This window comes from Lactuca saligna, chromosome 3 (genome assembly GCF_052625555.1).
Source record: "Lactuca saligna cultivar CGN05327 chromosome 3, ASM5262555v1, whole genome shotgun sequence".
Taxonomy (NCBI): Eukaryota; Viridiplantae; Streptophyta; class Magnoliopsida; order Asterales; family Asteraceae; genus Lactuca; species Lactuca saligna.
Window position 1 is genome coordinate 155555790 of NC_136419.1, and position 17176 is coordinate 155572965.

A 17176-nucleotide genomic window follows, 5' to 3' on the forward strand; every position below is an offset into this window, starting at 1 on the left:
GGTCCAGATCTAGGTTCCATATCTCCATGGGACCTTTCATACTTCCAATTCAAGCCAAATAAGGCAAGAAGAAACCCTAGATTTGACACAACAACCAAAATACGAAGTTTAGCTCTGAAAGTTACCTCAAGAAGGTTCCCTTGATGAAATAGAAGCAGATCCAAGCTCCCAAACTCTTCAAGCTTGATCTTCTCCTTCCTTTCTTGCAATAACACACAAAATGATGAACAAATAGCCTCTTATCACACTCACAAGGTCTCTCAGCCGTTTGGGTGCACTTAGGGCTCAAGGTGGCCACAAATGAAGGCCATAAGGTCCTTTAGATAGGGCTTAGGACCGGGAAATTAGGGTTTCATTAAACAGCGCGGACTCGCCGAGTCCATCCCTTGGACTCGCCGAGTCCGGACGCGAACCTCCGTCCAAAACCGCGACCCGTCTCGGCGAGTTTGACCTCCAACTCGCCGAGTCCCCTCACAGAATACCAAAAATATGAAAGTAAAGATACCTGGAGATTCGGGCGGTTACAATTCTCCCCCACTAGAACAAGACTTCGCCCTCGAAGTCCCGCTAGGCAAAAAGCTCCGGATGCTGCTCACGCATCTCACGTTCCGGCTCCCAGGTCATCTCTGATCCCTTCCGATGCTGGCACTGAACCAAAACCAGGGGTACCTCCTTGTTCCTCAAAACCTTGATCTTCCGATCTCTGATGGCTACTGGTCTCTCAACATAATTTAGGCTCGAATCCAGCTGAATATCCCCTAATGGAACCACTACCGATTCGTCGGCTATACACTTTCTCAACTGCGACACATGGAAAGTGTCGTGAATCTGCCCCAACTCTGCTGGCAAGTCTAAATGGTAGGCTACCCAGCCCACCCTCGCGATCACACGGAAAGGACCAATATATCGGGTCCCAAATTGCCCCTCTTCCTGATTCGAATCACTCCTTTCCAAGGAGAGACCTTTAGGAGTACAAGATCACCAACTTGAAACTCAAGCTCGGACCGGCGTCTGTCTGCATAACTCTTCTGTCGGCTTTGAGCGGTCAACAACCTCTGCCTGACCAGCTGAATCTGCTCGGTCATCTGAAGTACGATCTCCGTGCTACCCATAACCTGCTGTCCTACCTCACCCCAACAGATGGGGGTGCGACACCTCCTCCCATACAACAGCACAAAAGGTGGCATACCAATGCTCGAATGATGGCTGTTGTTATACGAGAACTCTGCTAAAGGTAGATAGGTGTCCCGGCTTCCTCCGAAATCCAATACACATGCCCGAAGCATGTCATCGAGCGTCTGAATCGTCCGCTCACTCTGATCGTCTGTCTGGGGATGATATGCAGTACTGAAATGTAACCTAGTACCCAACTCATCATGAAACTTCTTCCAGAACCTGGAAGTGAAACACACGTCACGGTCCGAAATAATCGAGATCGGCACTCCGTGCCGTGATACTACCTCCCTCACATATAACTCTGCCAACTTCTCCGCAGAAGAGCTCTCGCTGATGGCTAGAAAATGAGCGCTCTTCGTCAGCCTATCCATGATCACCCAAATCGCATCGACTCCCCTCGCAGTCCGCGGTAACTTCGTGATGAAATCCATAGTGATTTGTTCCCACTTCCATTCGGGAATCTCTAGCGGTTGCAGCTTACCGTGCGGTCGCTAGTGCTCAGCCTTGACCTGCCGACAAGTCAAGCACCTCTCGACAAACCAAGCGACATCCCTTTTCATGCAAGGCCACCAGTACTCCTTCCTGAGATCCAAATACATTTTCGTAGCACCGGGATGAATTGAGAATTTCGATCGATGTGCTTCCTCCATCAAAATAGCACGCGCACCGCCCACAAACGGTACCCAAATCCGACCCTGAAAAGTCATAAGCCCTTGACCATCCGTGACGAATCCTGATACCTAACCTACGACCTGCTCCTTCTTCTGATGTTCTGGCTTCGCAGCCTCTGCCTGAGCTCCTTGAATAATATCCAAAATCGGGGTCAATACCGTCAATCTCATACAAATATCTCGGATCGGGGCGCTTTCCGCCCTACAGCTCAATGCATCGGCTACCACATTAGCCTTGCCCGGGTGGTACAGGATCTCACAATCGTAATCCTTCACCACATCCATCCACCTCCTCTATCGCATATTCAGATTTGGCTGATCCATCAAGTACTTCAAGCTCTTATGGTCCGTGTATATCATACACCGAACCCCATACAAATAGTGTGGCCAGATCTTGAGGGCAAACACCACAGCCCCCAATTCCAGGTCGTTGGTGGGATATCTCGACTCATGAGGCTTCAACTGTCTCGAAGCGTACGCTATCACATGACCCCTCTGCATAAGCACCGCCCCCAAACCCGATATAGAGGCATCACAGTACACCACAAAATCCTCCATCCCTTCCGGGAGTGCAAGCACCGGAGCCTCGCACAATTTCTGATGAAGCGTCTCGAATGAGGACTGCTGCTCCGGTCCCCATGAAAACGCAACACCCTTCTGGGTCATCCTAGTAACTGGCACATTGATCTTGGAGAAATCCTTGATAAACCTGCGATAATATCCAGCCAAACCCAGAAAACTCCTGATCTCGGTGGGCGATCTCGGCACCTCCCACCTCAACACCGCCTCAATCTTGGCCGGGTCGACCAATATCCCTTTCTGGTTAACAAGATGCCCGAGGAACTGGACCTCTCGTAACCAGAAATCACACTTGGAGAACTCGGCGTACAGTCTCTCCGATCTCAAAACCCCAAGAATCTCCCTCAAATGTTCCTCATGCTGATCCTTAGTCCTCGAATACACCAGAATATCATCGATGAATACGATCACCGACCGATTCAGCATCGGCCGGCACACCCGATACATAAGATCCATGAACACGGCCGCGACATTGGTGAGCCCAAAAGGCATCACCACAAACTCATAATGTCCATAACGAGTCCTGAAAGTAATCTTCTGGATATCTTCCTCTCGAACCCTCATCTGATGATACCCCGACCTCAAGTCAATCATGGAAAACCAAGATGCCCCCTGCAACTGATCGAACAGATCGTCGATCCTAGGTAACGGATACCGGTTCTTAACCGTCAACTTGTTCAACTCCCAGTAATCGATACACATCCGGTGTGAACCATCCTTTTTCTTGACGAACAAAATCGGTGCTCCCCAAGGTAAGCTACTCGATCGAATGAATCCCTTCCCCAACAGCTCCTGAAGCTGCGAGCATAACTCCTGCATTTCCGGTGGAGCGAGACGATAAGGCACCTTGGCGATGGGCGCCGCTCTCGGAACTAAATCGATACGAAACTTCACTTGCCTCTCCGGAGGCACACCCGGTAACTCTTCGGGGAACACATCCGAAAACTCACATACAACCGGAACGTCATCAATCGAATTGGGCCTCCCCGCGGCCACTCGAGTATCCATCACATAGTCTATGAATCCATTACAGCCCTGCTGCAAACTCTGCCTTTCCCTGGAAGCTGAACAAAACGCCGACCCACACCGGGTCCCCTCGCCATAAACTGTGAGCACTCCCCCGCTAGGGTCTCGAATCATCACCAGCTGTCTCTTGTAGTCAATGACTGCTCCAAACTTACTCAACCAGTCCATGCCCAAGATAACGCAGACATCTCCCATAGCTATAGGAACCAAGTCTATAGGGAACTCAACCCCAAAAATCTCTAGCACGCATCCTCGAATCACCTTAGTGCCGTATACCGCTTTCTCATTTGCTATAGCAACTCGCAGGGGTCAACTCATCACCTCCCGATCAATATCGATGTGCTGGCTAAAAGCCAACGAAACAAAAGACTGACTCGCACCCGAGTCAAATAATACCAAAGCAGGCACATAATTCACAAGAAAAGTACCTACGCATATCATAATATAAGCACAATATCTCAGTATAAAAGTAAATACATGAAAGAATACATACCGGCTACGACATCAGGCGCCGCGCGGACCTCCTCCGCAGTCAACTGGAAAGCTCTCCCACGAGCCTTCGAAGCCTCGGCCTTCACTGGCCGAACCTCGGGAATCCTGGCAGCAGGTGTAGATCCCTGGCAAAGCTGGGGGCACTCGGCCTTCCGATGGCCGGTCTGGTAGCAATGAAAGCAAACCATGAATCCCTTGGGGCAATCCCTAGCAATGTGCCCCTCCTTGCCACACTTGTAGCAAGCACCCGATCAACATGCCCCCTCGTGACCCTTGCCGCACTTTCCGCAAGTGCGGCCCTTCTGACCTCCGGATCTCGAATCGGCTGACTTGGTCCGCTTGGCTGCCGGCTGAGACTGAGTCGGCCGTCGATCCACCCATTGAGACTCGGCCTCCTCCCTGGCCTGGGTCTCCAACTCGATCTCACGCTTCCTGGCATTCGCCTGAAGCTCAGCAAAAGTCTGATATGACGAGTTCGATACGAACTCCCGAATATCCCTCCTCAACACTCCTAAATACTGACTCCTCCGAGCCTGTTCCGTGGACACCTACTCGGGGCAGAACATCGCCCTCTCATGAAAAATCTACGTGATCACCGTAACAGAATCATTACCCTGCTTGAGGGTCAAGAACTCCTGAACCAACCGTTCCCTCTCCACGGGGGAACATACTCGTCTCTAAACATAGCAGTAAACCTCTCCCAAGTCACAGCTGAGACCTCTGCCAGAGTGAAGTTCGCCGTCACGAACTTCCACCAATCCTTTGCTCCCAGGCGGAGCTGGTTCAAGGCGAACCGTACCATCAGATGCTCCAGACATGAACAAGTGTAGAAGCATCTCTCGATATCAGCAATCCATCTCATCGCAGCGATCGGATCCTGTGTCCCGTCAAACTCCGGTGGCTTTGTGTTGCTGAACTCCCGGAACAGCAACGAGTCACCTCCCTGTGGCCTGGCAGCGGCCACAACTGCGGTAGCTGCAACGGCGGCGGCCTCAGTCAACGCGGCGTACTGCTCATCAAATGTCTCATCAGCGTGGTCTTAATAGACCCAAACATCTCCGGAATCTCAGCCCGGATCGTCGTAGCTACCTCCTCATGAATCATCTGAGGAAGCTCCTCGTCAGTCACACTACTCGTACCAGGTCTGTGTTGTGGTCCAACCATGATGTCTCTGAAATACAACATAAAAATATCAGAGACTCTATCGGGCATAATCGCACTCGATAACGCAGTCCTACTCAGTCTCCGATACCCAAGGATTCTTACTTGGGCTGCCCACTGACCCGGTGTCCTTAGTAGTATGGGCCCAATACTACCAATTACACCGCGTCAGTATTCACCCCAAGTCCTCCTCCCTAAACCCCGAATCCTGAGTACTCTATTCTTGTCATACACTAGTTACCCACTCGCTCTCAAGCACTTCATAGAAGCAGGTTTCCCTAGACTAAGGCATCACAAAATCAGGCCACTCTAGTCCTAATATGTATACCTAGTCTTCTAGCATGCGTATCATATCATATCATATCTCATAACACATATTGTAAGAGTATTTTGGGGATTTTACCATTGGGGAGCTTGCTGACCGTACACACTCTTTCTTCTTTGGTTGTCTCAAAATCACTTATCAAATTTTATTGATTTATTAATTAAAATTTTCTCAAATCCCCGGTTTGAGTTCAGTTACGCCCGAAGGTGTACCCGAATCCCTCAAACCAAGGCTTTGATACCAACTTGTAACGACGTCAATTTCAAAACCAATTTTTCATTTTTACAAATATCAAAAACATCGAGTAATAAATTTAGGTTTCAAATGTAACAATATTGTCACGACCGATTACATAACAAGGATCACAAAAATGGTTTTCCCCGAGTGTGTGTACGATCACGTCGGTGCCTTCCCACGGTCCTCGCTAGTACCTAAAACACATCACACAACAACTGTAAGCATAAATGCTTAGTGAGTTCCCCAAAATACAACCTACGTACATATGCCTTTCCAGGCCCTGACCTTCCGGTCCATGTGTCTCAGGGGACTTCCTTCCCGACTGGGTATACCTTCCGGTCCTACCCACGTTAACTTTACGGTCCACATTACAATGCCTTCCAGCCCATAACATATTCGCCTTCTGGCCCATAACATAATGCCTTCCGGCCCATATCAAGCATATCATACATGGCACATATAACGATTAACCTATCACACATAATGCATATATCTCATATCATATTCGACCTTCCGGTCACACAGTCAAACCCTTTCGAGTACAGTATTGTGAGAAGACTCACCTCGTATGTCTCGATAACTCGTGAACCCTGGAAATCACTCGTTCTCGAACCCCCGAGCTGTAATCCTCCTATGACATCATATATCTATAATTATTACTTGTACCACTAAGGTTGACCATCCTTATCAAGTCAACACTGGTCATTAGTCTTTGGTCATATTGACCGGACTCGGCGAGCGCACAAGAGTGACTCGGCGAGTCTACGCGTTTTCACCAACTTGCAAGGATTTTCCCTTTGACTCGTCAAGTACTCCCCTGACTCGATGAGTTCCACCTGGGCATGAATCACAGGGCCACCGCGACTCAACTCGCCGAGTCGCAAGGACAACTTGGCGAGTCCCAACTCGACTCGGTCCACCTGTCAAAACCTTTCTAACTCTTTGTGACTCACTGAGTCACCCACAACTCGGCAGGACTACACACTGGGTGGTCTCAAGGACAATCTTCAGCTAAAACTCGCTTTTGCGGTCAGATCTGTTCCATACACACATAGATCTGGCCTTCCCAAGCTCATTTATCACGTAAAGTCTCAGTCTTGGTCGCCATGCAACGCATACAAGGCTCATTTTGGAGAAATAACCTCTAATAGGGCAACCCTAGCTTCCAACTCAAAAGAATGGACATAAAGCTTGTCATTTGGGGCCTCCTGGACCTGCTAAGGTCCAGATCTAGGTTCCATATCTCCATGGTACCTTTCATACTTCCAATTCAAGCCAAATAAGGCAAGAAGAAACCCTAGATTTGACACATCAACCAAAATACGAAGTTTAGCTCTGAAAGTTACCTCAAGAAGGTTCCCTTGATGAAATAGAAGCAGATCCAAGCTCCCAAACTCTTCAAGCTTGATCTTCTCCTTCCTTTCTTGCAATAACACACAAAATGATGAACAAATAGCCTCTTATCACACTCACAAGGTCTCTCAGCCGTTTTGGTGCACTTAGGGCTCAAGGTGGCCGCAAATGAAGGCCATAAGGTCCTTTAAATAGGGCTTAGGACCGGGAAATTAGGGATTCATTAAACAGCACAGACTCGCCGAGTCCATCCCTTGGACTCGCCGAGTCCGGACGCGAACCTCCGTCCAAAACCGCGACCCTACTTGGCGAGTTCGACCTCCAACTCACCGAGTCCCCTCACAGAATGTCACACCCCAAAACCAAGAACGGCGGAAACGTTCTGGGGCGAAGGACGTCATGTAAAGTGTCACAACACTGTAAATGTAAATAAGCAAATAACATCATCCATTTTATTAAATATATAATTTTAATACAAGCGTGTTCTGTACAGTATAGACACCAAAAATAATGTATATCAAAATAATAAGATGAGTCTTGAATGCGCTCCATCTTCTCAAAAGCTGGCCTCGATACCTGTCTACTGATGACCTGATAATACAAGTTATTTTGAAAGAGTTTATCAGCATTAAGCTGGTGAGTTCATAAGTATTTTAGTGTCGGTATTTGTTATCTAAAAATGTTTGAACGTGTATCAAGTATAAGTTTGTAAAATGTATGTAAAGGTTTGCAATTGTTTGTAAAAGTTTGAATCTCTCAGAAAAACCTATATTTTCTATTAAAGTAGCCTTCTACCAAGGCTTAACTATTTTGTATGCACGTTTGATGTAAAAGCGTGTAATTTCCCAAGTGTAACTATCATTTAACAAAATATAGTTTGTACATTAACGTTTAAGTGAGGTTATCACTAAAATATGTAATGGGTAAATCATTGTAGTACTGTAGCCTTGTGATATAAGAACTACTGTTGTACTGATTACCTTAAACCAGATTTATATTAAGGCATTATGTGATAAATTGCACCATACTATCGACTAGTAACAACGACATAATGAATGGTCGTAATAACGGAATGACGTTTGGCACCCGCAGACCTGCAGGTCCGGCTGTAGCTAGCAGCAAGGTGTAGGATTGTCAATCCAGTATAGATCTATACGCAAACTCATGCTCTCCCTCCAAGAGAATTCTGGCTACAACTCGAGCCATGACATTTAAGTCATGCTCCGATTTAAATCACAATAATTAACGTGTTCATGTATATGTAATGTTTCTCGTTCTAGTATAGTTGTATATGTATTGTTTCTAGTATAGTTGTATATGTATTGTTTCTAGTATGATTGTATATGTATTGTTTCTAGTATAGTTGTATATGTATCGTTTCTATTATAGTTGTATATGTATTGTTTCTAGTATAGTTATATATGTATCGTTTCTAGTATAGTTGTATATGTATTGTATTACCCCGATGGTAACTAGCTATTGATGTACTGGTAAATATGAATATGGAAGTACTTTTATGTCTATACTTGTATATATGATATATAACTAATATGGAAACGACCCTCGGATGGTAACCCGAAATCCCACCAGACCACATCTCAGTGCGCGAAAAGGAAATAGGGCGGATGGCCTTCCTAAGCCCTTTAAACATTACTTATATATATATATATATATATATATATATATATATATATATACACACACACACATATATGGGCATGCAATTTATAAGAAGTAAAACAAAGTTTAAATAAAAGCATTTGATAAGTAAAAGAGTTTGTAAAACATTTTGAAATAAAACAGTTTGATAAACAGTTTGAACAGTGATAAAATCATTGGTTTTCTAGTTATTAATCACATGTGATTAATGCAATCACATGTGATTGATGCAATAACTAATAGTATTTAACTTGTATCCCCCCCATAAAGTATTTAAAACATTTAAAACATTTCAAAGGTTGATTAAAGGGGTATGAACTCACTTGTGGTGAGTAGACTGAATTTGATGTATCGGGTACCGTGCTATGTGGCAAACGGAGACTTGTTCACACGTTCGAGCCTAGTTATCATATAATGAGAATATATATAACTAATTAGCCAAATAATAACTTAACAAAGTAAGTTAAGACACTTAGGAACATGTATACACTTTATATAAGTGTTATAGGTCCTAATGGTTGCATCTAGGTTGATACGGGACAAGGCAAAAGGGGTTTAAAGCACCAATGACCTTGTATATGAGCTCACCACCCAACAAACCCCACCCTTTGGAGTTTACGGCCATGAACCCATGAGTTTACGGCCGTGAACTCCTGACATGGTGGTTTTGGGTGTTTTGAGGTATTATCTTGATCCTAGAATAAGCCTAGCCTTGTTGGAATAATCTTTGAAGTAGTTTAAGGCCTTGGAATGCTCCTTTGGGGAGTTTACGGCCAAAGGACCATATCCCCTAGACTTTACAGTCGTAAACTCCTATGGGGTGTTGGTTTTAATTCATTTGAGGCACTTGCACATGTAGGATAGCTTCCATGTTTTTATCTAAGGCTAAATGGGACAAGAGGCATACATTTGTGCCTTCACTTGGAGTTTACGGCCCAAGATATGTTCCTTGGCCATAAACTCCCTTTAAGGAGTGATTTTGATGTCATTTGTTCCCCATTCAAGTCCCAAGTAGTCAAGGTAAATTGTCTTAAGGCTTTTATGGTGTTTAGGGCATCTTTAACACTTGAAAAAGGGATTTACGGCCCAAGATCCTTCCTTGGCCGTAAACTCCTAAAACCCTATGATTTTGAAGTGTTGTGAAGTCCAAAATAGCTACAAGCATTAGAGGGTAATTGTCCTTAGGCTTAAGGGGTGGTTTAGGGCACTTATAGCCCTTAAAAAGGGGTTTACGGCCCAAGAGAGTTCCTTGTCCGTAAACTCCTATAACTTGTGTTTCTTGAATGATTTCTAGCCTCTAATGATCATACACTAAGTCCTTAACTAATTGCTTAACAAGAAAATGGGACTAGGTAGCCTTTAGGCTTCGTTTTGGAGTTTACTCCCCAAGAACGTTCTTGGGCGGTAAACTCTCGGATCTTGCAGTTTAGACATGTAATTAATGTTATAAAGCATATAACAAGTATTGAAACACATTTAGGAAAGTAGACTCACAATCCGGGATGAAAACCCGAAGATCCGTTAGAGAGAATTGGCTTTTCTCTAGTTGGAATTGTGAATAATGAATTAATTAAATTCAGAAATCTATTTATAGTCCAGAAATATTTTGACAGAAAATATTTTTATTCCGGAAGTCGGACTATAACATTATGAAACTTACAATGTTCAAGTTTCACAATTACAGGAGCATCCACTCTCCTGATATATCCAGAAATGTAAACCCTAATGTACATAAACTTGTTCGGACAAGTCTGAAAATCACTGAAACTGGACTAGCTTCTATTGAATAGATAATGTTCGTACAAATGGAAATTTCGGGTTGTCACATCATCCCCCCATTAGAAGGAATTTTGTCCCGAAATTATAATTTAAGCAAATAAGAAGTTACAAATAACTAAGCAAAAAGATGAGGATATTTCAGTTTCATCTGATCCTCGCGTTCCCAAGTGAATTCTGGTCCTCGCTTGGCGTTCCAGCGAACCTTCACGATAGGGATACGGCTTTGTTTCGTCTGCTTGACCTCACGGTCCATGATCTCTACAGTTTCTTCCACGAAGTTGAGGCTCTCGTTGATCTCGATCTCGTCGAGTGGGATTACGGGAGTGTCATCGAACAGACACTTTTTCAAGTTAGATACGTGGAATGTAGAATGTACGTTACGAAGTGTGTTGGGTAGATTGTGTTTGTAAGCTACGGGGCCGACTCTTGCGAGAATATTGAAAGGCCCTATGTACCTAGGATTAAGCTTCCCACGCTTACCGAAGCGTATCAAGCCCTTCCAGGGTGAGACTTTGAGAAGGACTCGGTCTCCCACCTGAAATTCCAAAGGTTTTCTGCGTTTATCAGCGTAGCTCTTTTGTCAGTCTCTAGAGGTCTTCAATCATTTACTGATTTGAACGATCTTCTCTGTCGTTTCCCGAATGATTTCCGGACCAGTGAGAGTACTGTCGGAAGCTTGACCCCTAGCTAATTGGGTATCACCCACCTCAGCCCAACACAGAGGGGATATGCACCTTCGGCCGTAGAGAGCTTCAAATGGTGCTGCCTTTATGCTCGTGTGATAACTGTTGTTGTAGGAAAATTTGACGAGGGGTAAATGAGTATCCCACGCTTTTCCAAAGTCAATTACACAAGCACGCAACATATCTTCTAAAGTCTGGATTGTCCTCTCAATCTGTCCGTCAGTCTATGGATGGTAGGTTGTGCTCATGTCCAGCCTTGTTCCAAGGGAATGTTGCAGTGATTGCCAGAATCTTGAGGTGAACCTACAATCTCTATCGGAGATAATAGATATAGGCACACCATGTAGCCGTACGATTTCCCTAATGTATGTTCTCGTAAGTTTCTCCATCTTGTCAGTTTCTTTGATAGGCAGGAAGTGTGCAGACTTGGTCAATCTATCAACGATGACCCATATGGTATCAAGTCCACCCGCTGTCTTGGGCAACTTGGTTATGAAATCCATAGTGATCCGCTCCCACTTCCATTTTGGAATCTCTGGTTGTTGCAGTAAACCGGAGGGCTTCTGGTACTCGACCTTAACATTTGCGCAATTAAGGCATTTACTTACGAAGGTAGCAATCTCTGCTTTCATATTAGGTCACCAGTATAGCTTTTTAAGATCCAGATACATCTTATCTGAACCTGGGTGGACGGAATACCGAGTGTTGTGCGCCTCAGTCATGACTATGTCTCGGAAACCACCGTGTTTCGGTGTCCAGATCCGGTCCATGAAGTGTAAGGCTCCGTCACCCTTGGCTTCTAAATTCTTGTCCATTCCTCTAAGGGATTCACTCGTCACATTTTCAGATTTCATTGCTTCAAGTTGGGCCGCCTAAATTTGGTTAGACAAGTGTGAATGGATGGTTATCGACAATGACTTGACTTTGCGACCAGAATATTCTTTCCGACTCAGAGCGTCTGCTACTACGTTGGCTTTACCCGGATGATAACGAATATCGCATTCGTAATCACTGAGTAGCTCGACCCACTGTTGTTGTCTCATGTTGAGTTCCTTCTGATCGAATATGTGTTGTAAACTCTTGTGGTCGGTAAAGATAGTGCTCTTCGTTCCATACAAGTAATGTCTCCAGATCTTCAGAGCAAACACCACTGCTCCCAGTTCAAGATCGTGGGTTGTATAGTTAACTTCGTGTGTCTTCAACTGTCTGGAGGCGTAGGCGTTGACCTTACCTCGCTGCATCAGAACACACCCGAGCCCTTGGTTCGATGTATCGCAATAGACTACGAAGTCTTCTCTCCCTTCGGGGAGAGATAGTATTGGCGCGGTGCACAAGGCTCGCTTGAGCGTTTGGAACGCTCTCTCTTGTTTCTCTTCCCAGTCAAAGGTCACGCCTTTCTGGGTCAGGGTTGTAAGAGGTTTCGCTATTCGGGAGAAGTTATGAATGAATCTGCGGTAGTAGCCAGCAAGACCTAGAAATTGACGAATTTCTGTCGGCGTCTTGGGTGCTGACCAGTTCTCAATGGCTTTAATTTTGGATGGGTCCATGTGGATTCCCTCTTTGCTTACCACGTGTCCTAAGAATTCGACTCTTCGGATCCAAAATTCACATTTCGAGAACTTCGCATAAAGTTTCTCCGTTCGTAAAGTTCCTAAAACTAGTCGTAGGTGATCGCCATGCTCTTCCTTACTTCGGGAGTAGATCAGGATGTCTTCAATGAAAACGATGACGAACTGATCCAAGTAAGGTCGGCATAGTCTGTTCATCAGGTCCATGAAGACTGCTGGCACATTGGTCAATCCGAATGGCATCACCACGAATTCGTAGTGTGACAACCCGATATTTCAACTCTTTGTAATGGCCTAAATCCGACTTCGTATATTGAAGTTATGATTTTTCCAAATTCAGCTTAGCAACATACAGCTAAAAACTCGAAACGGAGATCGAGCGACATTTGGCTGGAATGACCTAAACGAGAATCGAAGGTCTCGACAATGGTATTTCAATGGTAAAAAGTCTGGCAAAAACCGATGTCAGATAAAGAAGTTATGAACTTTTAAAGAAATTCCTTAATCACGTCATTTTAATAAATAAATAATAAAAATAATTTCGGAATTTGCCAACGGAATCTAAACGAAAGTTGTAGATCGTAGTCTCACCTTCGCGGGGATATAAAGAACGTCGAAAACGGAGTTAATATGAAGGAGATATGAATTTTTGAAGTTTGATAAATAATTTATATATAACTTTTATTAAAAATTCGGTATTATCCGAAGAGGAGTCAGCCTAGGGCTGAGGTACGCGCCGCGTACCCTCGTATGCCCCGCGTACTCGAGGCCACGGCCTCGGATCGTCCACGTCGCCCTATACGAAGCTACCCGACCCGCCGTCCCATCCGACCCGCCCCATCTGAAATACGTAAGCAGTAACGTCCCGTATGCGCCGCGTACGGGAGTACGCCCCGCGTACGAGGGCCTTCCAGCCCCCTATAAAAGGGGTGCGAGGGGTTCCGGAAAAATTGCTCATTCACTCTCCTTTTTCTTGCGTTTTACCTCGTTTTCCGTGCTCGCACTACCCCGAAGCCCTGGTCATTTTTCTCAAGTCCCGAGGGTCGATTTTACTCCCGAGATTCCTGAGAATCCCGAGAAAAATCCGTTTCCCGAGACGAAACTCTGCCCGGTTTTCGATCTCGCTATCTTCAAACTTCCAAGTGAGTTCATACCCCTTTATTCAACCTTCGAAATGCTTTTAAATGATTTAAATACTTAATGGGGGGAATACAAGTTAAACACTTATAGTTATTGCTTCGATCACATGTGATTGCTTTAATCACATGTGATTAATAACTAGGAAACCAATGATTTTATCACTGTTCAAACTGTTTTACTTCAAAATGTTTCACAAACTCTTTTACTTATCAAATGCTTTTATTTAAACTTTGTTTTACTACTTATAAATTGCATGCCCATATATGTATAGATATATAAGTAATGTCTAAAGGGCTTAGGAAGGCCATCCGCCCTATTTCCTTTTCGCGCACTGAGATGTGGTCTGGTGGGATTTCGGGTGACCATCCGAGGGTCGTTACAATATTAGTTATATATCATATATACATGTATAGACATAAAAGTACTTCCATATTCATACTTATCAACACATCATTAGTAAGTTACCATCGGGGAAACACAGGATCATACTACTACAATTTCTAGATCAACTAGTCAGTTCATTCAGGAGTCAATACTTATTACTAAGAGAACATATAACAACGATACTAGAACAAGCAACATTATATTGCATATACACGAATACGTTAACAATTGTGATCCACTGTATGGGAGCATGTCTTAATTGTCATGACCCGAGTTGTAGCCAGAGTCTCTTGGATGGAGAGCGTGAGTTTGCGTATAGATCTATACTGGATTGACTATCCTACACCTCGCTGCTAGCTACAGTGGGACCGACAGGTCTGCGGTTGCCAAACGTCATACCTTATTTTTCGACTATACGTTGTCGATGTTACCAGTCGATAGTATGGTGCAATTTATCACATGATACCTTAATATAAACCCGGTTTAAGGTAGTTAGTACAGCAGTAGTTCCTATAAAACAAAACTACCGTACTACAATAATTTACCCATTACATTTTGGTGTTAACCTCACTTAAACTTTAATGTACAAACTATATTTTGTTAAATGATAGTTACACTTGGGAAATTACACACTTTTACATCAAACGAGCATACAAAATAGTTAAGCCTTGGTAGAGGGCTACTTTAACAGAAAATATAGGTTTTTCTGAGAGATTCAAACTTTTACAAACACTTACATACATTTACAACTCATACTTGCGACAGGTTCAAACGTTTTGATAATAAACCTCGACACTAAAATACTTATGATTTCACCAGCTTAATGCTGATAAACTCTTTCAAAATAACTTGTATTCTCAGGTCATCAGTAGACAGGTACTGATGCTAGCTTTTGAGAAGATGGAGCGCATTCAAGACTCATCATACTATTTTGATTTACATTATATTTTTTGGTGTCTAAAACTGTACGGAACACGCTTGTATTAAAATTTTATATTTAATGCAATGGATGATGTTGTTTGCTTATTTACATTTACTGTGTTGTGATACTTTACATGACGTCCTCCGCCCTAGAACGTTTCCGCCATTCTTGGTTTTGGGGTGTGACAGATTGGTATCAGAGCATTGTTTATAGTGAAGCAAGTATATCAACCCGTAAAAGATATACTAAACTATAAACCCATTTGGGATTAAAACACTCTGACCAAGAGTCTATACTTTAAATACTAAAATAGTTAATTAAGTATACTAGTCTGCATTCATACTAAAACCAGTGTCACAACGACAAGAACAAGAGTATTACGATTGTTAAATATCACAGGTAAGCTAGGGGATGTATGGTCAGTCCTGGGAATGGCATAGCCTGATCAACTATACTGGTCCGAGGAGTGATTAGCATATGCCCTAGAATAGTTGTGATGTGTTAACAAGTCTAAAAACATACCAACAATGCCACAAAAAGATCAGTGGAACTTAAACTTAAAATACTATAGGTGTATTTTGTGCTATTAACTACATACACACTATATCTTTATACCTCTCTTCTCGCGTAGATTTAAATGGCTGGATTCCATCACGATGACCCGTACTTTCCAAATGAAGGCAACATAGGAAGGCTCGAAGCAGAGTCTGACGATGAACACCAAATTTCGTTGGATGATCATCAAGCTGAAGGCTTCACGGATGGATCCGACTCCGAACCTGAAGTCAACAACCTACCGCTCGTCATTATCCGCAGAATAGCTTGTAATGTCGAGCAAGGTCGAGCAGCCATCGACCGGATCGTAGAGATTGATGCCAACTCAAGTGTCAACACAGTTCGCATCCACTGTCTTGAAGAAGACATGGAACGAACCCGGAGAACTGATGAAACCCTACAGCAACGTCTGGTTGCCTCTCAAGCAGAAGTCATGGAACTTCGAGCTCGTCAAAGGGCTCATGAGCGACACCTTCAAGAGGTGGTCCGTCAAATGAGAGACCTTAGGGTCTCCCGAGGAATATTCATCACCGTTAGATGATGTCTAGTACATCATTATCTTTAGGGTTAAGGATTAGCCTTTAACATCTGTGCTCTAAGTAGCACTTGTCTGTAAAATATTCCTAACTTTCAGTACTCTAATTAGGAATCTAAGAACTGTCAAACTTTTCTATATGGTATGATGTAAGACCTACTGTTAGGTTGATTTTCCTTGAACTTATTACATCAGTAATACCAGTATTATTGAAATCTATCTAAATTGTGGGAAAAATCTATACACTTGTGTTTTCCTACTAATATTTCTTGTTGTGATTTCAAACACTCATTCAACTGTTGGGCTATGGTTAGTTAGTCCATGTGTCACTCTCACGTTGCTTACAAATTGATTCTTACCATTTTTCTTACCTTTATAAACTTATAGCTGAAAGATGCCTCCTCGCAAATCTCCCAGGAATAATCCTGCACCACCACCTCCTCCGCCTCCGATCATCGATACTGCAGCCCTAAATGTTGCCGTAGCTGCAGCAGTGGCAACTGCCATGGCTCAGTATCACTCTTCTGATGCCAGCAGAGGTGGAACCCCTGTGGAATCAATCCCGGTTGAAACCCCTGTGCGCTCGAGAGAGTGCTCTTACAAGGATTTCACCAACTGCAAGCCGAAGTCCTTTCATGGGACCGGCGGAGTCATTGCCCTCTTGCAATGGTACGAGAAGACTGAAGCGGTCTTCGAAATATGTTCATGCCCTGCTGCGAGCAAAGTGAAATATGCCGCATGCACCTTTGAAGGAAAGGCCCTGATGTGGTGGAACGGCCACGTTAAATCTCTAACTCTCGTCGTAGCCAACGACATAGGCTGGGAAACGATGAAAGACCTCATGATTGAGGAATACTGCCCGAGGGGCGAGATCCAGAAACTAGAGCAGGAGATTTGGAGCCTGGCCATGAAGGGCACCAATATTGTTGCT